The following is a 26,393-nucleotide window of genomic DNA, read 5'->3' as shown; positions in this document are numbered from 1 at the left end:
GCTCAATGCAAACTTTGATTTTATAATTTGCTTGTATGTTGATGACATGTTGATTTGGGAACTGATAAACATGTTATTAATTATACAAAAAAATTCCTATCATCAAAATCTGACATGGAAGACTTAGTAGAAGCTAGTGTGATATTAGGAATTAAAATAATTTGTGGCATTAAAGGTAATTTTTTATCAAAGCCACACTACATTGAGGAATGAAATATTTGAGAAACTCACTTTGAGAGTGAACCTGTAAGCTCGTCATATGATCCTAGATGAGGAAAAATAAAGGGATGTGTCACAATTGGAATATGCTAAAATTATAGGCAGTGTGATAGTCATAATCCTTCCTGTACTAACTAGTTTATTAAGAAATTTGAAAGGTACAATGAGGATATCCAATAGTGCCGGAAGATTCTATGATGCAAATTGAGCATCTGACAATGATAAAAACCAACTCCACATGTAATATACAACTGTGTACCAAACAAGTTGCCTTAACCAATTTCATTGCATTGTGAATTACAGGCAGCCATTGGTAGATCAGAGGAAAATTTTACAATGGGAAACAAGGACACATGCAATTAAGGCACAAAATTGTGTGACAATTTATAAAAACTGGTGTGATAGCCTTGGAGTCTGTGAAGTCAGAGAAAAATCTAGAAGATTCTTTGACTAAAGGACTATCTAGAAAATTTGTCCATGATACATCGACGGGGATGGATTGAGGCCTATGGAGTGAATCACCAATGATAGTAACCCAACCTATGTGATCGAAGATTCCGTGAATTAGGTTCAATGGGTTCAAACAAGTCATGGAGAGATTCAATAATGCATTATCAAAAATTGTCCTTCCCTATGGTGTAGTTGGTATAGATAATGCATACCGTCAAAGTGAGAAGGTTGAGTAAAACTCTTAATGAACTCATGACCTATAAAGGTGGTGTGTGACAATATATACTTGATGAGCTCACCTATATGGATGTGGAAGTGGAGGCTGTTAGGGGTTTTACAAAATCAAGGAGTAACAATGAGTGAACAAATGAACACATCAAGTAAATAAAAATTAGTGATTGACTTGGAGGCACAATTGAATGTTATCCTTAGACAATATTTGTCCCCATTCGCAAGTTGCTAAAGGGTTTCTATAAACTTGTCCCCAGGATACAACCAAGTTTACTAGGTTCTATAAATAGCAATTTCAGAGAACACCCACAAGATTTCTTGTATTTCTTTGTAACTTACTATTTTGGGGAGATATTTTCAAGTGAACATATCTTCAAGTGAACATTAACCTCTATTAATATCCATAGGGTTATAACCCTTCAAAAGGTACGTATAGAGAGTTAAAATGTTTCATATAATCATTCACAAGGCTTGAAACCTCTTCAACCTTTCTGAACAGTCACTAGGAAATTCTGCAGAAAAATCCTATTTCACAATTTTTGATCGATCGAATAAGAATCGAGCAATGATCTAGACATCCAAAAACTCTAGGATTTTTTCTTTACTATTTCGATTGATCAAGCCAAAACTTCGATTGATTGAAAATGCCTAACTTTGAATTTTCACTCAGAAAATTCCATAACTTGAATTTTCACTTTAACAACTATATGAAACAATATTCTCCAAACTCAAACATCATTATTACAACCTATCTATGTATATACCTATATATACAACAGAGGCCGCTTCCTATGAGACTTTGGCCAACTCTCTAAAGCACCATGAACATCCAGGAAGGACGCAAGGCCGTAATGTGCCAAATCGAGAACTCGTCTAAATTAGGGTGGAATGTGTGCACAGGGTTAGAGTCTCACAATAGGATGCTAGGTTCAAGACATTGTTTCACCAAGCATCTATGAGCCCTCACTTGTAAGCACCAAGTGTCGATTCAAGCCCAAAAGGCATCAACATCTAAGCATTACATCCTGCCCTCCAATTCTCTCATATTCCATAACCTTCATCTTTAATTCTAATTTGAAACATTGTGGGGGATTGTTGGAAAAGTTTCAAATTAAATTAGGAAAAAATAAATAAAGGAATAACAGCTAGGTCATTTAAGACCCAAGCTGACTTCATGTAAGGGAGGTGAGTATTAAACTCTCTCCTCTGTCATCACATCATTTAGTCCACCAATTTCTCTCATCTATTCCTTATTTTCACCTTAAAACATGCTCTTTCCTTTGCCTCAACACAATCTCGAATACACAACAATCAACCTTTAATTCTATAGCTATGAAAGGAAAGTTTAAAAGTAGAAATTTTAGGGGGACGTTTATTTTGGAAAATTTACAAAGATGTGTTAATTAACCTTGTTATACACTTATAAAAACAGAGGTAAGGATGTCTCTTAACACATGAAATAGCAACAAAATTCCTAATTCTGTGTCTTACTCTTCCTTCAATTTCTGTGGGCATTAATACGAGTTCAAAGCTTTGGTTTGTGAGTGCACACAACCATAGCTTGCTGTTGCATCCTGGGGGTTGATCGCCAGTGCCATTTATGCACCAAGGATAAATTGCATCTAGTGGGGCAAAATCACTTCTTAGGACAGTGGATTGAGTTCCACGCCTTAGCTCTCTTAATCATCGATAAGTTTCCTCTAATCTCTTCAATTTACTCTATTGGTTTTGTTAATTAGTCTCATATATTTCCAACAGTTTCCTCGCCCTACTCAGTTGACACCAAGGAAATCTTCAGCTATAAAAGAATCAACAATTCAGAAGGTCGCTAATGTTTCAGATGATGAGGAAAACATTGACACTGGTAATGTCAAAGTGGAGCTTGATAAGGAAAAGTCCAAGCCAGATGAATTGGCAGGAAAGAGTTTAAGGCAGCTCGCAAAGATGTTGAAGGAAATGCATATTAAAAGCAATAAAAATCATAATACAGACAAAAGTGCCACTAAGGTTAGTCTATTCGCTCTCACAATTTCTGTGTGTCTCCTTTCACTGGTTATGCTGTTTAAGCTTATCACTATGTTATCCTGTACCAACTGTGTTTTTTGTCAAATGATGTGCAGGAACATGTTGGGAAGAAAAGAATTGCCTTGTAGGCATTGCCAGAGAACTATTGTATGGCTGTAGATGAGGGTTTGAAGGAAAATTGAAATACCTAAATGCAAGAAGGGATATATAAGTGTATGAAAACGCGCCTTGAGTATCGTTTCTATTTTGGGAATTTTGGATGAGAGGGCCAATGATATAGGAGGGTTTAAACTTGGGTTTGCTTGCTCATTATGTGTTTCTTTTGTTGTGCAAATGAGAATCAGAAGTTTGATTGGATTTTATTTTTGGTTACTTATGGTACACAAAGGGTTTAAACCTGGGTTTGCCTGCTTAATATGTGCTTCTTTTCTTGTTCAAATGAAAGTCAGAAGTTTGATAGAATTTTGTTTTTGGTCACTTATGGTACACAAGTTTTGTAATAATGTTGACTCGCCCAATATTTTGTTGGTGTTGGGTTGTGAGAGAAAGCTATCAAGCCTACTTATCCATCTAGCTCATTTATGTCAATGTGGTTCATTCATATGTTTTCTTTTGGCTATTTTGCCTACAAATTAATTATCCCAAGTCCCCAGGCATCTGCAGATGGATGATTTTCAAGTTTTGGACTCAAAATCTGTTTAGGATCTGCTTATTTTGTTGAAATTGAAAACTTTTTGCTGAAAGTACTGTAGATAAAGGTAAAAGTTAGTGAAATAGTATAGTGAGATCCATGAATAGTATCAAAAAGTGCAGTGGGGCTCATTAATAGTAGTAAAAATAAACTAAATAGTAAAATAAGTTGACTTTTTAAGCTAGAGTCAAACACACACTTGGATTGTTTAATTGTTTTCCTTCTTTAACGAAGTTCTTAAGTTTATTGGGAGAAAAAAAAATTGTAGTAATATCTTGGCGCAGGCAATGTGTTCTCACTTCTCAACATCATTGAACTCAGCCACTTAGGTTGTGCGAGAAATCATGGTGCACCTTATTCAAATTAAGAGCCAGCAGAATCTCATAACTACTAGCAAAGCTCATGCAAGGATAAATTTTACCACTTATTAATCTGCACCAAAAAGGGATAAATTTGATTCGGGTCCACATGTAAGGATTTTTATTCACTACTTCAGAACAATTAAAAAAAAATCATCCATGAGATCTCACTCAAACTTGTTTTTGATCTCTACCTGTCATAATCCCTAAGGTAATATTATTGTTGGCCACAAAATACCGTGAAGTATGTGATCCTATGGTCCACTCGATCAATTAAACAATTTTATTTAATCCAATTAGGTTTACTTCAATTCAATTTGGTCCACTCGATAAATTTCGGTCCCCCCCAATCCATTTTGGACTAATTGAGCTTTTAAATTGATTCTTTTTGTATGTTGTCTTTTCAATTTTAGCTCAAAAATTCTTTTTTTTTTTTCTTAATTTTTGGGTTGAAAAGTACGAAATTTTATTATATTTGGGCCTCTTTATTTTGAGTTAAAAAAATACAAATAAAATAAACATTAGAAATTAGAAATATGAGCCCTAAAAATGCAATAAAATTGATATATATTCGAATTTTCTATTCGGTCCATGCAATCATCTTTGGCCCACTTTGGTTCTATTCGGCCTAGTTTGGTCTAATTAGGTCCATTTGGTCCATACTAGTCCTATTAATTCCATTCTATTCACTTTGGTCCACTTCAGTTTTATTCGGGCCATTCGGTCCACTTTGGTCCAATTCGGTCCATTCTATCCACTTTAGTTCTATTCGGTTCACATTGGTCTTATTCGGGCCATTTTGTCCACTTCAGTCCTATTTGGTAGACATTGGTCTTATTCCATCCATTTTGGTCCTACTTAGTCTGATTTGATTCTATTTGATCCATTACGTCTACATTGGTCCTAATCTGTCCATTCATTCTTATTCGGTCCTATCTAGTCTACAACAGTCCTATTCGGTCCATATTGGTACACTCTGTCCTATTTGGACTACTTTGGTCCTATTTTATCTATCCACTTGGTCCTTTTTTTTCTTTTTTCTTTTTTGGAGAAAACATTCAGTCCATTTTTGTGCACTTACATATAGGGAAAATACATGTTTGGGTTGAAAGCGCCTATTCCAAATCTAAATTTATTAATAAAAATATGGATCTCAAACTCGTAATATCTAAAATCTTTAAGCATAACATTTATTATTGCTAAACTTTTGTTGAGCTACATTAACGTAGCATTTCAGCCCACTTTGGTCTGGCTTAATTTAAGTGAAAGTCTTTCTAAACATGAAGATTATAAATATACAAATCTAATATTTAGGATAGTTACTCATTTATTTTAAAGTCGTTACTTTTAAATGAATTGCATGAGGTTGATTATATCTTCAAGCAAAAATATTTATTCAAATTCTTCATTCTCTTAAAAAAAATTTATTATGATAATTAAAACTCATAACAAACTTATTCCAAATATGTATAATTTATTCTCTAAATTTTATTGTACATAATTTGTTCTCCCTAAAAATTAAATAATTTCAAAAAGTAATTTCCATCACTTTGTTTTTAAAAATATATAATTTTATCATTTTTTAATTTTTTTACTGATATTATTATCTTTTGAAATGATTCATATTCTTCTAACTATTGTTATTATACATTATATTTTCCTAGTTTCTTTTGGTACAATTAAATTTTTAAGTATCAAAGTTACTATTCAAATTCTCATTCTCTTAAGGAGATTATTATGATAATCAAAACTTATCATATAATTACAATTGATATTACTCAAGTAATTGATAATACTCTCAACCCAAATTTGTATTTTTCCCATTCTTAAGTAGTTACACCAAATGGGATCGAAGTGATCTGAAATAGACCAAATAGACCCGAAGTAGACCAAATTGGACCGAATAGACCTAAGTGGATTGAATGGATCAAATTGGACTTAATATACCGAAGCAAATTGAATGGACCAAAATGGACCGAATTAGATGGAATTGACCAAAGTAGACCAAAAAGGACCAAATTGACGGAAGTAGACCAAATAGATTGAATTGGATTGAATTGACCGAAGTAGACTGAATGGACCTAATAGAACTGAAGTGGACTGGAGTAAACCGAATAGATGAAGTGAACCAAAATGGACTGAATGCTGATCTGTAATTAGCATATCCAAAATTGTGTTTTGATGTAAACTCAAATTCTTACTTCCAAAATAATCAGTATTAACTCAAATAAAAATCAAATCGAAACTATAAGAGAGAGAGAGAGATACTACTTGTAACAGGGAACTAAAAAAGTACAACACCAAAACATATGAACCTAAAATAGAGTTTTAAAAATCACAATGATTTCTTTAATATAAAGTAAAGTTGCAAGAAAAAAAAAATCAAGACAAAGAAAATAACCACCTTTTCAAGAGAGAATGTGAGAGGGAATAATAAGAAACTTATAGAAAAAAAATATGAGAAGAAAAAAAGTAAAAATAAAAAATATAGTGATGAACACCAAATTATCCAACTCTTGTTATGATATATAATAAAATAATATTATATTCTTATATACTATCTTTATAGTGCAATAAGATAACATCTAAGAAATCAAAGAGAATAAAAAAAAAATAACAACTTAAAAACACAACTTAATCACATCAACCCAAAGTAAATTTTCAAATATTACAAAAATTCATTAACCTAAAGTAAAGATGCAAGAAAAAACAGATTCCACCAAAAAATGAAAAACAAAATTTTGAGAGAGAGAAAAAAAAAAGAGAAATAACCTTTTGTGTATGAAAAACTATGTATAGAATGAGAGAGAGAATTGTAAATTTATAGTAAGAGAAAGAGAATATGAAAAGCCAAAATTAAAGGAAGATAAATGGATAGATGAAAAGTGATCTTAAGGTAGATAATAATGGTGAGATAAACAAGTAAAAGGGAGGAGAAATGTTATAGAAAATATAACAATAAGTTGGAGAATTAATAAGAAAAAAAAAATTAGAGTTAAAAATAAGAGAGATAATGTTGGAAATAGGTAGATGATGTAGCCATTGATATGACTCAACATAAGCATAGTAACAATAAATGCTACGATTCAGTTTTTAGAGAGAGAGAGAGAGATATATATATATATATATATATATATAGATTGGTTGATACACACACAGCTTAGTTCGGGATGCTAGGTGCTAGCTTCAAATTATGAGTCAAATCATAGCACTAGTAAGTGAATATTACATACTTTACCCATAGAACAATGGAGTGAGGTCTATTGCAAAATGCAACATTAAAAGTAAAAAATTGAGAAGGTAAAATGATAGAAATGTTAAAAATTAAAAGTTTTGATATTTAGATTATATTTTTTTGGGAGCAACATATTTAATTTTTACTTGAATTTTTTTTATTGAAAGTGTGTTAAAGTCTACTTATACTTTGAAAAAGTAAAAAAAATGTAAGGTTTTAAAAAGTTGTATATAAAAACTAAAAGTTAAAAGCTAAACTTATAAACTCATGCCATATGGACACTAAATATAAGTTTTTAAACTTTCAATCTTAGCCATTGTTGAGAGCCACAATTCGATTTCCTACAACTACTTTAAAAACAAGCGCATGAGGCACGGTATTAAATGCCATAAAAGATTTCAGTGTATCTTCCTCATCACCAGTTGATTTTAAGGTAGAATGACACAATTCACGGTCTAACAAATGATATCAAAGCTAAGGTTATGAGTTTGAGCCGCGAGAGCCTCATTATGAGGGAGGATTGTTGGGGCTATGTCTATCATGTCATTACACCATACAATAACACTTTTGATAACTAAAATTGAAAGTTAAAAAAGACGCACGCTGCGGCTGCATTTGGGTAGCGTGCGTGGTTTTTTTTTTTTTTTTTTTTTAATTCTAGTCTCATGGCAGTGTTTATGGATCAGCCAAATAATAAAAATGCATTAATAGTAATAAAAAATATTTTGTTACAATGTTTAACCGGACCCAAAGAAAAATAAAATAAAATAAAAATAAATAAATAAAAAATAAACGTGTGAGATCACCGAGCTTTCTTTTGAGGTTCACTAAAATGCAATCTCACCAAAATGAGGCAAAAATTGTAGAGAAAACGTGAGGGATAAAAGGTCTGTTTTGGACAAAATTGCCCCCGGTATAATGCGCCTTTTTTTTTAATCTGTTGGCTTTATCCTTTCTTTCATATTTGTCTTTTTCCTTCTCTCTCTTCCATTACCTCTCAACAGTTCTAAGATCTCGTTCCTTTTGTTTTATTATTATGATTTTTTTTTTTTGTCATCTTTTTTATTTGGCTAAATTATGTATTTAGTCTCTATCATTTATACCATATTTCAATTTATTTTATAATTTTTCAATTATGTTAATTTGATTTCTAATCTTTCAGTGTCATATCAATTTAATTCATGTCATTATCTTTTGAACAGAAATTACTGATGTGGCAAATGGTTAAAAATAAAAAAATTCGTTTTCGTTAATGTAGCAATAAACTAATTTTTTATTTTGACCGTTTTTCATGTCAGCAACTTTTATCCAAGAGATAACAATATGGACTAAGTCGACACAATTGACATAGTACCGAAAAGTTAAAGACTAAATTAAAATATAATATAAAAAATAGAAACCAAATATGTAGTTTACCATTTTTATTTATTATTAATTTTCCATCCCTTTTGATTTGGTTTGGTTTGGTTTTTTTTTTTTTTTTTTTTTAAATAATGAAGTGGCCATCTATATATAATTTTTTAATAAAAAATAATGTGTTACTTTTAAAAAAATAATAATAATAATAGAGGCATGAAAGTAAATTTATATAATCTATCTTTTCTATCATTTAATTTTCATTTTCAATCAAACAAAATAGTTTTCCATCTCTCAATTTTTTCATCCCCAACCAAACACCTAAAGAGAAAATTAAAATTTTTTATATCCTCTCACTTTTCCATCAACTCCCCATTTTTTATCTTCCTACTTTTCTATCTCATGTTTGGTAGGGTGGAAAAAATATGATGTGAGGTAAATTGTGAAAGAGTTTCTAGTAGTTTACTAAATATATATATATATATATATATATATATATAATACAATATCAAAATTCACAATTTTTGTCACAATTATCCTAAGTGGTAGACTGTAATTAGTTGTCTATCACTTTTACATGAACCCACTAATTTTTCTTCACCACTCATAGAGTCTTCCACGAAGATAGTTGGGACAAAAATTGTGATTTTTAATATGTAATTTAAAAATTTTACACAATTTTTAATATGTAATTTAAAAATTTTAATTGTAAAATGATATATTGAAGTAGCAAAAAGTAATTTTTTGGTGTTAAAGTAACAAATTTATTTTTGAAGAGAGCGGATATTAATGGTCAGCACGCATGACTACAAAACTTTACCACATGTTGAACATGCCAGTACATGTCTGTACATCGTATTAATAATGCAGAACTTTACCACATGTTGAACATGGTGCAAATTATAATTATAATAATGGATATATATTCCGATGAGAATCTCCCAAGCAATATATAAATCCAAGAAATCAACTGCCAAAATCCCATATCAAGCTTCATCAAATTAGGCCTTTGTCAATGGCTCTCAACCTACTTGTTTCACTCCCTACTTGCAATTTCCCAATAGCAGCTTTCCCATCTATAGGTCCCATCCATCTCAAATCACTTGTAACAAGCAGAAGTGACTTTGTTTCTGGTCCTGTCCAATGCAAGGTTTCCAGCAAAATTTCAAGTAGTACTGATATTGTTCGGCGATCAACTGATTACCAGCCTCCCATTTGGGACTATGATTACATTTAGTCACTAAGAAGTGAATACCTAGTACATAATATATTGTATTTGATGATGCCGAAAAATACCACTAGTGAGTCACACGTTCCTCGTACGTCGCCAATGGTACCTGCACAACGAAAAGGAAGAACCTAGCGGGGAGTACCAGTGTGGTACCGGCCAAACACCCTCCGAAGGTCAAGTTAGAACTATTCTCACTGCTCTAGAGTGCTAGAGAGGGTAAATTATGCGTACCTTGGTTTGTGAGGGAGTATGGTTTTTATAGTAGTAGGGTTCTCCCCCTTTTCCTTGGAGTAAAAGTCTTTTCCTTATAGAAGTCCTCTTGGGCGTATTTTGCGGGATTCTTTCCATATAGGAATCCTTAGATTTCGTGAGGTGTGGGGAGCAAGTTGTTTACTTACACACGCAAACGTGGCGATCACGCATCTCATGGCTGACACCGTCAGTATTCGTTGTTCCGTCAGATTAGGCACCGTCAACTTCAGGACGTCCAGCGTCACGGTACTCTACATGTGGAGCTTCTTCACTCTATTTCACTGTCAGCCCTTCAAGAATGCCAACGACAAAAACCATCTCGTCACCCATGTCCAAAACTTGTACCGTCGCTTTTGTCCACATTTTATCCTCATCACTTGCCCCCTACTCCATGACTCCGTCAGTCTCCATACTGACGGGTTATGGAGTTGTTTTCCAGAGGGGCTGGGATATCGTTCACCTGGATCTGTATTTAATGCTTCGAACACGTGGCTCGTTCCTATTGGCTCTGCTTCTGACGAGGCGTCGCTTCGTCTTCCGTGCCCTTTTTTCCATATATAAGCAGCACCTCCCCTTCATTTTCCACTATTTCAACCCTGCTGATCCTTTGGAGAGAGAGACCGTCGCTCGCATTCCGTCAGTTTTTTTTGGTCCGTTAGCCCAAACGTCACTGTCTAAGAGCCATCCAGAAAGTCATCATACTGGTAAGTTTTCATCTCCACTTCTTTCTTCTCTCTCTTTTTTATTTTTGCCTCATTAGCGAGAACGTCAGTCTAGGTACTTAGATTGGATCCGTCACTTGTAAGTAGTCAGATGTCAAGTGACGCGTCTTGTAAGGAGTCGTCAATCCACGAAGGAGCGGGCTACGACGAGACTTATGGTTCTGTAGATGAGTCAGACTTTTCCCTTCCGTCAGAGAGAGAGACGTCGGCACAATCTCCTGACGTTGATGAGAGTTTGGCTGAGGGAGATGAGGAAAGAGGGGATGGAGATGTTGGGGATGAAATGGATGTTGACGGAGAGGAGAGCGACGGGGATGAGGGATCCAGTGAAGGAACTTCAGAGGGTCCCGGAGATAACCGTCCCTTCATTCTTCCTAAGGATTGGGCCGTCAATAAATTTTCACCTAGGATGAGTGGTAAAGTTTTTAGGGAGTTACGTGTTCGTTATCAAATCCCAGACCACATCCCAATCCGTCTCCCTAGAGAGGACGAGAGGTGTTACTCTGGGAGGACAGCTGACGTTGTCATGTATGATGCCATGTTTGCTGCGGGACTTAGGTTACCCTTGACGGCCCTACACCGTCAACTTGCAGACTTCCTAGGCATATCCGTCACCCAAATTACCCCTAACGCCTGGAGGACTTTTATAGGAGCTGAAATCCTATGGGGCAATCTTAGTGGGGGACACCGTCAGCTTACGCTAGACGAATTCTTTTATTGCTATAGGCCCCATCATATCGCCTCGTCCAAGGGGACATATCATTTCAACGCTAGGGAGAAAGGGTTACGGCTTATATCGGACATGCCAGATTCAAATAGGAACTGGAAGAGTAGGTACTTTTTTGTGGAAGGGACGGATTGGGTCTGCCGTCAGGAAGAGTGGGCGACGATGCCTCGCGGCTATTTTGACAACACCTGGGCCTTTGTCAAGGACTCAGGTTGATCCCGTCGACTATGTTCCTTCTATTTCTTTTTGAAGTGACGTTACTAACACTTGCTTTTTGTTTCTTTCAGCTTATACCCGTCCGCACATAACTGACGAGCAGGAGGAGTTTATCCAACGGATTTTGGAAATCCCTTTGGAAGATCGTAAGTGTAGGGACTTGATCACCCTTGACACCCTTCATTTATATTGTGGGGGTCCAGAACCGTCAGCGGCAGCTCGAAGGTTGGAAGAATTTGCACGCCGACGTGAGTAAGCTTTTATTCATCCCGTCGATTTCATTCCCCGTCACTTGTCCCTAACGGTCTTCTTCGTATTGTAGAAATGGAATCTGCAAAGCAACGGATAAGGGCTGCCGCAGTTCGTCAGAAGGAGGAGAGAAAAAATAAGGAGGCAGGAGGAGAGACCTCGTCAATCCCAAAGGCCGTCGCTAAGGTGACGAAGAGGAAGCCTGACGGGGGTGATAGCCGTCCCACAAAAAAGGTTGCCGTCACTCCTGGGGACGAACCAATGAAGGAGAAGTCCCCTCTTAAGCCTAGCCATGGCGCGGGCAAGGGGGTGATGACCTCTACCGGTCCCGTAAGCGAGGGCCCCTGCCGTCTCCTGACTCACAAGGACTATGTCGTCGAGGAGGTTGAGTCCCTAATAAAACTGACGGACATTGAACCTTGCGACCAGGTGGGGACGGAAGACCTAGGGGCGTCAGCCCTCTTCGACCTCACCAGGGTATGTTTACTACAATTTTGTTTGGGGAAGCTTTGCTTTGCTTTGGTATATTTTTCAACTGACGGATATGTTTTCTTAGGCCTTGGTGCATGTCAAGGCCCTTCAAGACCGTTGTGCAGCGAAGGAAGGGGTCGTCACCCGAGTTCGTAAGCATAATACGAACTTGTTGAATCAGCAAGCTCAATACAAGGAAGCCGTCCGTATCCTCAACAAGGAGCTGCAGGAGGTTAAGGAAAAACTGACGGAGGTCAGCGGTCAAAATGACAAGCTCCAAGGAGAGGTGATGGCTCTGGGGGAGAAGTTACAGACGGCGGAGACTGACGCGATTAGAGACTTCAAAGCGTCGCAATCTTTTATTGACTCATGTGCTCAATATTACGGCACTAGGTTCAATGATTGCCTTCGGCAGGTCGCGTCGGCCTTCCCGGAGCTGGACTTGTCTGAGATTACCATGGATGATGGAGACGACGGCTCTGCTCAGCCCGACCCTACTCCGGAACATGACGGCAGTGTAGTCCTGGCACAGCCTGCTGCTAATCCTACAGCTTCTGATTCTCCAGCCGTGATTGTGGATGTTGAAGACCATCAGGCTGACGGCGACCCTGCTGACATTCCTGCTGCTTAGTTCTTATGCTGCATTGTAGCTATGTACAAAACAGTTGCTTTTTAAATATTTGGAAAACAGTTGTAATTTTAAACAGTTGTAATTTTAAACAATGTTTAAGTGCCCTTTTGGTTTTCTTCGTTTATGTACAGTTGCATATGTGTTTAATTTCCGTAGCTTTTATATCTCTCTATTGATGATGACCTTAGACAAAATTTTGGTAAAAATTCTCGTCTGCTTGGAATACGGCAGTTCTTTGAACTGTTGGAAACCCTCGTTGGCACGACATCGTGCCTAGTCTCCGAGCCCCGTCAGCTTCGTGACCGTCGGTTTACAGCTCTTGGTTGGTCACACCTTTTTAAAGTCGTCAATCTCTTCAGACCGTCAGTTTTTTAACTTTAGCCTTGTCGGACCGTCATTTTCTCAGCCTTAGCCTTGATGTCTTTTGACACATTTTTTGGTCCGTCAGTTTTTGGGCCTTGATGTCTTTGACATCTTTGTTGGTCCGTCAGTTTTGAGGACCTTGTCCATATGATGGTTGCTCCATCTTATTGGACTGTCGGCTTTTTAGCTTTTATCCTTTTCGGACCGTCGTTTTCTCGGCCTTAGCCTTGATATCTTTGACACCTTTTTTGGTCCGTCAGTTTTTAGGCGTTGATGTCTTTGACATCTTTGTTGGACCGTCAGTTTTGAGGACCTTGTCCATATGATGGTTGCTTCATCTTATTGGACCATCAGCTTTTTAGCTTTTAACCTTTTCGGACCGTCATTTTCTCGACCTTGGCCTTGATGTCTTTTGACACCTTTTTTGGTCCGTCAGTTTTTGGGCCTTGATGTCTTTGACATCTTTGTTGGTCCGTCAGTTTTAGTCCGTGTGTTATGGACTTAGTCGTTTTGGGATGTGAAATTAGTGGACCGTAGAAAAAATAGATACTTCAGCAATTTTTGAATAAACTCCTCTTATTGCCATGCATTTAAATAAAAGTAATTAAAACCGAATCCTGCCCTTCGGGCTAAAAAGTATTTGTTGCAAAAAAAACTAAAGTAAATGATAAATCTGAGGAGTAAAACTAAAGTTTGCTGGAATAAAAAATAGGTCGGTCTTCACGCTGCCGCTCCTATTGGTAATACTTTCGTAGGTGCTCGGTGTTCCATAGGTGTGGTAGCTTCTGTCCTTCCAATGTTTCCAGGTGGTAAGTACATTTTCTCTGCCACGACGTAACTCGGTAAGGTCCTTCCCAATTGGGGCCGAGTTTCCCTTGAGTAGGGTCCCTAGCGGCACCCATGACCTTTCTAAGAACAAGGTCTCCAACTTGGAAGTCTCTATGTCGGACTCGAGAGTTGTAGTGTTTGGCCATGCGGTCCTGGTACCTAGCGAGCCTTTGTTCTGCTGCTGCTCTGATCTCATCCACTAGGTCGAGCTGTAGTCGCATAGCCTCATCGTTTTTGTTCTCATCATGGTTGTGCACCCTGTAGCTTGTGAGTCCAACTTCGGCCGGGATGACTGCTTCGCCTCCGTACGTCAGTCGGAACGGTGTCTCTCCTGTGGGTGTTCTTGCCGTCGTCCTGTATGCCCATAGTATACTTGGCAATTCTTCGGGCCATATACCCTTTGCCCCCTCGAGCCGAGTCTTGATAATCTTGAGCAAGGATCGCTTCGTGACTTCGACCTGTCCATTAGCTTGAGGGTGGGCGGGGGAGGAGTAGTGGTTCTTTATTCCTAACTGTAAGCAAAAATCCCGGAAGGGGTCGTTGTCGAATTGTCTCCCGTTGTCCGAGACAAAGACTCTAGGAATGTCAAACCTGCATATGATGCATCTCCAAACAAAGCTCCGCACGTTCTTTTCTGTAATCGTTGCCATAGCTTCAGCTTCCACCCATTTTGTGAAATAGTCGATGCCTACTACCAGGAATTTCAGCTGTCGTACGGCTGTAGGGAATGGTCCCATAATATCTAATCCCCACTGTGCGAACGGCCATAGGGCCGTCATCAAGGTCAGCTCTTCGGTTGGTTGTCTAATAATATTGCTGAACCTTTGGCATTTGTCGCAGGCCCTGACATAGGCTTCGGCGTCCTTCTGCATGGTGGGCCAATAGTACCCTGCTCGCACAAGCTTGTGTACCAACGATCTAGACCCTGAGTGGTTTCCGCAGATTCCTTCATGTACTTCTCTCATGACGTAGTCTGCCTCTTCCGTACCCAAGCATCTCAGATATGGTCGGGAGAAACCTCTTTTATACAAGACATCTTTTATCAAGACGAACCTCGCCGCCTGGACTTTAAGTTTCCTTGCGGCTTCCTTTTCATCTGGTAAGACCCCATTTTTTAGGTATGAAACTAACGGCACTGTCCAGCTACTGTCGGAGCATATTTCTTGCATGTTGCTGAGATCTATTAGCGGGGAAAGTTGTACAAAAGAGAGTACATTACCAGGGATGACCATTTGTTCAGCTGAAGCGGCCTTCGCGAGACGGTTGGCTCTCTCGTTTTCTTCTCTGGGAATTTGGACGACTTTGGCTTCTAGGTCACCCACTCTCGCCCTTACTTCATCAAGGTACCTCTTCATCTTTTCGCCCTTGCACTCGTAGTCTCCATTTATTTAGTTAGTGATGACCTGTGAATCGCAGTAGATGACTACCCTCGCGGCTCCTACTGCTTTGGCGAGGTCGAGCCCCGCTATCAGAGCCTCATACTCCGATTCATTGTTGGTGGCAGGGAAGTCGAGACGGACCATACATTCAATGGTGTCTCCTTCGGGCGATAGTAGCACAATGCCGGCCCCTGCGGCTTGCCTGTTGGACGATCCGTCCGTATATATACTCCATTGAGGGGACTCTGCTGCCCCCTTGTCTTCGTCATGAGTGAACTCAGCTATAAAGTCGGCGACGATCTGTCCCTTGATGACGGTCCGCAGGCGATACTGAATGTCAAATTCGCTCAGCTCTATAGCCCATAACGCCAATCGTCCCGTGGCCTCGGGGCTACTCATTGCCCATCGTAAAAGCTTGTCAGTCAGGACGTTTACCGTATGAGCTTGGAAGTACGGTTTAAGCTTACGGGCTACCGTAACTAATGCGAAGGCAAGTTTTTCCATGGGCGGGTATCTTTCTTCGGCACCGTGAAGCGCTCGGCTTGCATAGTACACGGGTTTTTGCACTTTCTCTTCTTCTTTGACCAAGGCCGCGCTAACGGCTGCGGGGGAGACGTCTAGATAGAGAAAAAGCTCTTCTCCTGGCTGCGACGGGTTTAGCAATGGTGGGGAGGAGAGGTAAGCCTTCAATTCTTCGAAGGCTTGCTGGCATTCGTCAGTCCACTCGAAGGATTTCTTCAATGTTCGGAAGAAGGGCAAGCATTTGTCCGTCGCCCTTGACACGAACCTATTCAGCGCCGCTATCTTTCCATTGAGGCTTTGCACCTCCTTCACATTTCTTGGTGGTGCCATATCCATAATGCCCCGGATCTTGTCCGGGTTTGCCTCGATTCCCCTTTGAGATACCATGAATCCTAAGAATTTTCTTGTCGTCACTCCAAAGGCACATTTCCCTGGATTGAGCTTCATGTTGTAGGAGCGAAGTGTGTCGAATGTTTCTTTGAGATCTCCTAGATGATCTTCCTCCCTCCGGCTTTTGACTAGCATGTCGTCTACGTAGACCTGGACATTCCTCCCAATCTGTTGCGCGAACATTTTGTTCATGAGCCTTTGGTACGTTGCGCCTGCGTTCTTCAGGCCGAAGGGCATGACCTTGTAACAGAAGAGGCCTTGGCTGGTCACGAACAATGTTTTCTCCTGGTCGGCTTCGTGCATTCGGATTTGGTTGTACCCCGAGAAAGCGTCCATGAAGCTCAGCAACTGGTGTCAGCCGTAGAGTCTACTAGGACATCAACCCTCGGGAGGGGGTAGCTATCCTTGGGGCAGGCCTTGTTAAGGTCGGTGAAGTCCACACACATCCACCATTTCCCTCTCGCTTTTTTGACCATTACTACATTTGCTAACCAGTCGAGATAGTATACTTCCCTAATGAAGCTCGCTTCCTATAGCTTTCTGACTTCCTCTGCTATGGCCCGGTCTCGCTCGGGGGCAAACACCCTCTTCTTTTGTCTGATAGGTGGAAAGGCGGGCGATACATTCAACCTGTGCACCATGACTGAAGGATCTATTCCCGGCATATCTTCATGACCCCATGCGAATACGTCTCGATTGCGTCTGAGGAAGGTTATGAGCTCCTGACGGACCGTGGGGTTAGCGAGCGTTCCAATTTTGGTCGTCCGGCTAGGATCGGAACTGTCAAGGGGTATTTCTTCTAACTTCTCAACTGGCTCCATTACCGTCCGGTGCTCTTCTATACTTAAGGCCTGAACCTGATCCTCCATTTCCATCATGGCTATGTAGCATTCGCGCGTGGCCATCTGACTCCCGCGCAGCTCCCCTACTCCGTAGTCAGTTGGGAACTTTATCATCAGGTGGTAGGTGGAAGTTACCGCCTTCCATGAGTTGAGCGTGGGTCGCCCGAGGATAGCGTTGTAGGCTGACGAGCAATCAACTACCAAGAATGTCACGTCCCTGGCTATCTGTTGAGGGTAATCACCCACAATTACGGATAATGTGACTGCGCCCAGTGGGAATACCTGGCTCCCGCCGAAGCCTACAAGCGGGGCATTTGTTGGGACCAATCGCTCCCTGTCGATCCTCATCTACTGGAACGCTGTGTAGTACAAGATATCTGCTGAACTACCATTGTCGATCAGCACCCGGTGCATATTGCAGTCTTCTACACGCAAGTTGACGACGAGTGCATCGTCATGTGGATGGTGAAGGCATCGCACATCTTCTTCTGAGAATCTGATTACGGGACCTTCTCTCCGTGCTATCTTTGGCGCGACTCCCGTCAGCTGAACATTTTGTACCATCTGAAGATAGGTCTTGCGGGCCTTCTTGGATGACCCGGCGGCACCCGTTCCTCCTACGATCATCCTAATATCCCTGATAGGGGGCCTCGGTCGCTCATTGTCCCGTCAGGGGTGTTGGTCTTGTGCGGGGGGATCCGCTTTCTCCTTGCTAACGAATCTCTGCAGCTTTCCTTGTCTGATAAGGGCCTCAATCTGCTGCTTGAGGTCATAGCAATCGGCCGTGTCGTGGCCGTGGTCGCGGTGGAATCGGCAATACTTGTCCCGGGAACATTTGTTGGGGTCACTTTTCAGCTTTCCCGAGAACGTCAGAGCCTCTTCGTCCTTAATTTGCATAAGGACTTGATCTATCGGGGCTGTTAGCGGAGTGAAGCTCGTGAACCTTCCTCCCAGGGGCTTAGTGCGCCTTTCGTCCCTTCGGTCTGCGGTTCTTGCCTTCTTTTGGCCTTGGTCCTGCCGATTGTCTTCCTGCCTTTCTCTTTTCCTAGGCCTCTCTTCCCGAGCTAACAGCGCATCTTCAGCGTTCATATACTTTGTGGCGCGATAAAGTACTTCCAACATGGTCTTTGGGTCGTTTTTGTATAGGGGAAAAAAAAACTTGCCCTTCCTCAAGCCATTCGTGAATGCCGCAACAAGTATCTTATCGTCAGCTTCGTCGATCGAGAGTGCCTCTTTGTTGAAGCGGGAGATGTAGGCTCTTAAAGTTTCATCTTCTCACTGCTTTATACTCATCAAGCAAGCCGTAGACTTCTTGTATCAATGGCCTCCAATGAAGTGTGCGGTAAACTGAGCGCTGAGTTCTTTGAAGGTGCTGATGGAGTTTAGTGTCAGTCGACTGAACCAAATTCTCGCTGTGCCCTTCAGCGTTGTAGGGAAGGCCCTACACATGATGGCGTCCGCTACTCCTTGAAGGTGCATTAGGGTCTTGAAGGTCTCCAGGTGGTCCAGTAGGTCCTTGACCTCGTCATAACTGTCTATCTGTGGCATGCGGAACTTACTTGGTAAAGGGTAGGAGTTGACGGTGGCGGTGAACGGCAAGTCAGTTCGGTTGACAAGGTCGTCAAGGTCGCTGGATACTCGTCCCTTGAGAGCATTCATCATAACCTCCATTTGTTCCTTCATGGCTTGCATCTCCGCAATAACAAGTGGCGGAGTGGTTTCTGCGAGGGAGGGGATGCTTGTGTTCTGTCGTTCTGGTTTGCTCGGGGCGTTACTGGCCTAGGGTCCTTCTTGGTTTCTTCTGTCGGCGCTGGTTCCTTCTTGATCTGCTCCTTGGTTGTTGGGAGCTGCATTTTTCTGTTTCAGTTGCTCTTCTAGGTCGTGGTTTTGTTTGGTGAGGCGCTCCACGGCAGTGGCGAGTGTCCTCACCTGCCTTTCAAGCGCAGTCGTAGGGGCTTCTTCTTCCTGAACGTCGTTGGTGGTCGCCATTGAGCGAGTGAGTACCATGTAACTCTTCTGTCTAGGAAGCGAGAATGTGCTACGTCTCGTTCCCACAGACGGCGCCAACTGATGATGCCAAAAAATACCACCAGTGAGTCACACGTTCCTCGTACGTCGCCAATGGTACCTGCACAACGAAAAGGAAGAACCTAGCGAGGAGTACCGGTGTGGTACCGGCCAAACACCCTCCGAAGGTCAAGTTAGAACTATTCTCACTGCTCTAGAGTGCTAGAGAGGGTAAATTATGCGTACCTTGGTTTGTGAGGGAGTATGGTTTTTATAGTAGTAGGGTTCTCCCTCTTTTCCTTGGAGTAAAAGTCTTTTCCTTATAGAAGTCCTCTTGGGCGTATTTTGCGGGATTCTTTCCATATAGGAATCCTTAGATTTCGTGAGGCGTGGGGAGCAAGTTGTTTACTTACACACGCAAACGTGGCGATCACGCATCTCATGGCTGACACCGTCAGTATTCGTTGTTCCGTCAGATTAGGCACCGTCAGCTTCAGGACGTCCAGCGTCACGGTACTCTACATGTGGAGCTTCTTCACTCTATTTCTCCATCAGCCCTTCAAGAATGCCGACGGCAAAAACCATCCCGTCACCCATGTCCAAAACTTGTACCGTCGCTTTTGTCCACATTTTATCCTCATCAGTATTGTTATTTCATTGTTAGATTTATTAGTACTTGAATTATTATTGGAAACTGATCACTGGGTTCATGTTAATTATAAGGATCCGATTATTGTATGTTTTAAGGACACACATTAGTCATCCATTTTTGGAATCATTTTATGGAGAATTGAAAAAGTTGTCACAAAAGTTGGTTACTTTTTTGTTTTTTTATAAAAAAATTTCCTAAAATAGTTTACTAATGTATGCCCTAAAGGTACATATTAATAAAACCTTAATTATAATATTGTGATGTAGGGAGAAGAGTACTTTGGGCAAGTTAACAAGTTGAAGGAACAAGTGAGGATGATACTTCACAAAGTGATGGATCCTTTAGAGCAATTGGAGCTAATAGATACCTTACAAAGACTAGGATTGTCTTATCACTTTAAGAGTGAAACGAAGAGAATATTGGAAGGTCTATACAACAATAATCATGGTGGTGATTTGTGGAAGAAGGAGAATTTATATGCCACGGCTCTTAAATTTCGTCTATTTAGACAACATGGATATAGTGTGTCTGAAGGTAATTAGGAAAGAAATTGATATTTATAAGTTATAACTAACCAATATTTTTGAATTATAGTGCACTTTTGACCCTTATTTTAGTATTCATTATATACATAAATATATATATATATATATATATATATTTTTTTTTTTTTTTCCTTTTGTCCTTTATATTTTATATTGTTTTTATATTGTTCATGCTCTCCACTTGTATTAATAATCTAACCATTAAGAGGTGATACCCCAAATTTTGCGAATTTCATTCAATTGGATTGGTTAAGTGTGCTTTAAGTCCTACATCAAATGTTTACTAGGTAGATCTTGTGTGTTGCATTTATAAATAACCACAATGAGTCACAAATGTAACTTGATTATAGTCATTTTGGGGTGTAATCACAAATGTAACTAGAGCTTTTCTCTTGTTATGATAGATTGGTATCAATGCCCACTTTGCCTGCTAGGGTGATGGGTAGGTCTCACAAGAGAACATATGGCCCTTAGTGGGTTGGATTGTGGGAACCCAAAAGTCCTTGGACTCTAATTGGTATGACGCGCACATATGTGTGTGTGTATATATGTATATATAATGGATGGTCAAATTGCAAATGGAAATAGATTACATGGCTAATATGAAAATATAATAAAATATAAATTTCCAAAATGAAAAATTTGAAATGTAAAGGGTCAAAATGAAAACAGTTTCAAACTTTAACAGTCAAAATTGTATTTAGTCATGTTTTTAATAGAAATCCCAAATGTGCACAAATTAAGGTATGTGTGTGTGTGTGTGTGTACATCATTTTTAGAGATTAAAGTTAACCAACACACAAATACAACAACAACCATGCTTTGGTCTCAAATTTTTTAGGGTTGGCTATGATCCTAACAAATTAATCAAGGTTAACCACATATATTTTTTTTCATCATTCTATTCTATCCAAAGTTGTATTCTTTGTTACTTTCTTAATTGACATGTCATTTTTTACTATTCCTACTAATGTTAGCTCTTACACAAATAACAAAATAAATATATACAACTTCCTTGAGATTCATTCTCGAAAAGAAAAAAAAAAAAAAAAAACTTCCTTGAGAGATTGTTTAGGTGTACCAATGAATAATAAATAAAGTTTAATTATAAAAAAAAAATCAAATTACACCTCATAATTAAACATTTAATATTCAATAACTTGCTTCTTGTACCCTTCAAACACCTGTTAATCACTGTTGGATTGCTGCGTGTAGAAGTTTTTAATAGTTTCATGGAGAGAGGAAGTTTGAAGGCATGTCTTTGTGATGATACCAAGGGAATGCTAGCCTTGTATGAAGCTTCATTCCTTTCGATAGAAAGTGAAAATATCTTGGACGAAGCAAGAGATTTCTCAAAAAAGCATCTCCAAGAATTTGTAAAGCAGAATAAAGATCAAAATCTTTCTACTGTAGTGAGCCATGCCTTGGAGCTTCCACTACATTGGAGGATACTAAGGGTGGAAGCGAGATGGTTCATTGATGTATATAGGAGCAAAGAAGATATGAACCCTACCTTGCTTAAGCTTGCAGAACTAGATTTCAACATGTTGCAAGCAACCCACCAAGAAGATCTCAAACAAGTGTCAAGGTAAAAAGCTTGTTAATTTTGATTTTGTAATTTAAGCTTCATTTGATATAATTCTTCATTGATAACATATTTTACACATTAATGACCCTTGGAAGGAATATTATATAGAAATTGAAGCATAAACTAATAAATACTAAAATTAAAATCAAATTTGATAGCAACATGAACAAATAATTTACTGGGCCGACCCAATATATATTATGGGGCCTAAGACCAAAATTAAATTGGAGCAATTTATATATTTAAATATCAATTCATTAATATAAAAATTAGTAATAAAATCTTTGTATTAAGGTTATGTCAAGTTGCCAACTATAATATTTTTGATATCTCTAATTAAATTTTTATTAAAAATTTATTTATTAGTAATTAGTCATATATTTATTTGATGTTTTCTTTTTTTTATAAAACTTAATTTTTCATTAACAACTGCAATATTACTTAAAAATGAAAAATATCTTATTGTAGACTACTATATATTAAAAATTTGAAATTCGATTTATAAAAAAATAATAATAATAATAATAAATAAATAAATAAATAAGAAGAAGAAGAAGAAGAAGAGAGAAAGGTATGAACGTAAGCTATAAGGTTTGGAATTTTTTTTTCTTTTCGGTCTTTTGATTTTCTTTGTTGAGAGAGTGAGAGATGTTAGTTTTAGACCCCTTAAAACCACAATCAGATTAACCTAGGTAATTAGCTAAGTGATTACTTAGTCCAAATTACAAGTCTAGCTAGGTTATCACAATCAAACAATCATATCATGCATAGCAGCGGAAAGATAAATAACACAACGATATGATAACCTAGGAAAACCAAACCGGTAAAAAAACCTGGGGAGGATTTAACCTAGCTATCCTCAAGGTAAAAAGCAAATCCACTAGAAAGAATCGAAGTTCATACAATAAGACTTACAAGCCCCCACGCTCGACTTCTTATTACTACCCACCAGTAGAACTTACTGACACAACCACGTGCAAGCTCCGAATCCATGGACTCCTTCTTTCTTTGGCCTTTGCAAAACACAAACACCCCCGTTTGTGACTTTGAGATCCCACTCAAAGGTTTAGCAACACAAACTCTCCTGTTTGTGACTCCAAGACCACCCTTGAAGGTTTAGATTATCAACACCTTTGATGACAAGAGAAGGCAGCAACTTCTACAATACCGGATCTTGAGATTTTTCAAGGAATAACACCGGTAGAAGACATAAGAGAGCTTTTGGGTACAAAATCCTAGATCTACAAAAGAGGCACCAGATGCACTCTAATCTCTCAAAAAAAACTCTCAAAACCCCACCTAGGGTTAGCTTATAATGTCCTTTAAATACAGGAAAAAACGGCTCGCGATTTGGGCTTCAAACGAATAAGTTATGGCCTTTTTACGTTTGCTGATTTTGCTGAAATTTTGGATCAATCGAATCTGTCTTTCGATCAATCGAACCAACCAGCTTGTAACTCATTTGTTTTTATCCCAAACTTGAGTTTTTTGTCTTGGGCTTCAATGTAGACCATTCTAAACTAATGAGACTTAGTTTTTGTCATGTTTTGTCATGGTTTGCTAACATTACAAACTCAAAACCTAACAAGAGAGAAAGAGAGAATTTTCAGCTTATTTGAGAGAGATTTCATGTTCTACACTCTAAATCTCTCACATAGAGGAAATGGAGAGACTATCATAATATGGAGATTTTTTTATTATAAATTATTTTCTCTTTTTAAAAAAATACTTCTTATTTATTGACTAATATTTAAAGGTTTAATTAATACTCATTTCCTATTGATTAAAATTTGGGGCTTAAGCAGTTGTCTAATTCATCGAAGGCACATGCTGGCCCTCATAATTAAATTAGTTATAGCCAAAATTTTAAAAGTTAAGCTATGTTTAACTTACCTAATTCAAAAGGTTAAATATATATGCATCAATATAAAAAGAAAATTGATTTTTTTTTTCTTTTCAAATAAAGGTGGTGGAGGAGCACTGGCATTGCAGAAAAATTAAGCTTTGCAAGGGATAGGTTGACAGAGAGCTTCTTCTGGACAGTGAGGTGTACATTTCATCCTCACTTTGGATATTGTAGGAGAATCTCAACAAAGATCAATGTACTCATTACAGTTTTAGATGATATTTATGATGTGTATGGAACTATAGATGAACTTGAGCTCTTCATGGACGTTGTTGAGAGGTTGGTATTAATGACAATACGCCTCAAATGCTTCAAAGCTATCTTTGACATAAAGACTTAAGTGTGCTCTTTGTGATTCTAGGTGGGATATCAATTCAATGGATGGGCTCCCAAATTATATGAAGATATGTTTCCTAGGTCTACACAATTCAATTAATGAAATGGCTTTTGATATACTAAAGGAACAAGAATTCCACATCATTCGATATTTAAAAAAAAAAAGGTATGCAATTGACTTCTAAATCCATCTATATTAATCCTTAACATTTTTTTTCTTGAATACATGGTGTGTTATACTACCTTAAATTCATTGTTCCACCATAAATTTTTCAGTGGGCAGATTTATGTAAAGCTTATTTGTTGGAGGCAAAGTGGTACTACAGTGGGTATACACCGAGACTTCAAGAATACCTTGAGAATGCATGTTTTTCAATTGCAGCACCAACTATACTATTGCATGCTTATTTTTCCTACACAAATCCCATAATAAAGGAAGCCCTAGATTGCTTGGAAGAGTACTCCAACATAGTTCGTTTGTCATCAATGATTTTGCGATTAGCAGATGATCTTGGAACATCTACAGTATGTAGACCAAACTATCCTAAGAGTTTCATCAACATGACTTTCGTTTCGTATAATTCACAAACCCTCACAATCTTTTCTTTTATATATATATATATATATATATATATATATACATATATATATATATATATATATATATATCAGGATGAATTAAAAAGAGGCGATGTTCCTAAATCAATCCAGTGTTACATGAATGAAACTGGTGCTAGCGAAGAAGATGCTCGTGAATACATTAGGTGTTTGATTAGTGCAACATGGAAGAAGATGAATGAAGAACGATTTGTGACTTCTCCCTTTTCTGAAACATTTATTGAAATTTCATTCAACCTTGGAAGGATGGCCCAATGCATATACCAGAATGGAGATGGGCATGGTGTTGGAAACCATGAAACTAAGGATCATTTATTATCATTGTTTGTTCAGCCCATTCCACCATATAAAGATTAACATGATGAATTATTGAAATATAAGGATGTAGATTTGAAGTTTTAACTCATCAATTGTATTACATATTACCTTTGAGATTTGTGAGTTAGTTTGTGTCTATGAGAGTTTTGTGATTGTTTGTGAGTGTTTGTGAGGTTTTGATTGAGTGTGGTTGTAATCCATATAATTAATTGTGAATTTTAGTTGGCATTGTACGTGGACATAGGCTTGGAGTTAGTCAAACCATGTTAAATATTATTCTCTTGAGTGATTGTTTTATTTTTTTTATTCATGTGAAAGCACTTCCTATAGCCTTAAATCACAACAAATTGGTATCAAAGCTCAAAGTTTGGTCAAGTTCACCAGAAAATATGTTTAGTGCATAGTAGCGGAGCTAGAGGGGGGCCAAGGGGGTCATGGGCCCCCCTAGCTTTTTGAAAATTTCATTTGTAGTAGCAAAAAAATAATTAAAAAAAATTGATAAATTACATGTAACTTATATGCAAATTAGCTAACTAGCCCCCACTAGAATTTTGAGGAAAAAAGTTATTGGTTGCTTTGGTCTCCTTTAAATCTTAAATTTCCATAGAAAAGTCCAAATAAAAAAAAAATTTAAAATTCCATTGATACAAAGACCCACCCAAAAAAAAAGTGTCTGGCCCAAGTTCAATTCAACAAAAAATTTCCAAATCCAAACCCAAAAAAATCTATAACAAATTCCCAAATCAGCTAAGTAAGGAGGAAAAAAGAAATCCCTTGCAAATCAAGATTCCTCAAAATACAAATCGAAAAAACATTGGAATATAACAAAATCTTCCTTTATGCAGTATCTCCCATTCATTTGCCCTACTCTGATCCAATCTTCAATCAATGATTGGCAACCACCTCCCTCCAGACCAATGGGTAGTGGTGCAACAATCTCTCTCTCTCTCTCTCTCTCTCTCTCTTATTTGCCGAGAACTCTCTCTATTTTTATCTCTGTCACTCTCTGTCTGTTTTGAATCTTTTGGTGAAGT

The 26,393-nt window shown here is 38.3% G+C and overlaps 1 protein-coding gene and 1 pseudogene across 1 annotated transcript in view; both read left to right on the top strand.

Moving 5' to 3' along the window:
* Positions 1-3,387, top strand: part of LOC126700100 (uncharacterized) — a 51,253-nt gene extending 47,866 nt beyond the window's left edge. The window contains exon 2 of the mRNA XM_050398096.1: positions 3,314-3,387. The gene's annotated coding sequence lies outside the window, so the exon portion shown is untranslated. The remainder of the gene's footprint in view (positions 1-3,313) is intronic.
* Positions 3,388-9,581: 6,194 nt separating this feature from the next.
* On the top strand, positions 9,582-25,515 carry LOC126700885 (myrcene synthase, chloroplastic-like; annotated as a pseudogene).
* Positions 25,516-26,393: the final 878 nt, after the last annotated feature.

This window comes from Quercus robur, chromosome 9 (assembly GCF_932294415.1).
Source record: "Quercus robur chromosome 9, dhQueRobu3.1, whole genome shotgun sequence".
Classification (NCBI taxonomy): Eukaryota; Viridiplantae; Streptophyta; class Magnoliopsida; order Fagales; family Fagaceae; genus Quercus; species Quercus robur.
This window is presented reverse-complemented; position numbering and strand designations above follow the sequence as displayed.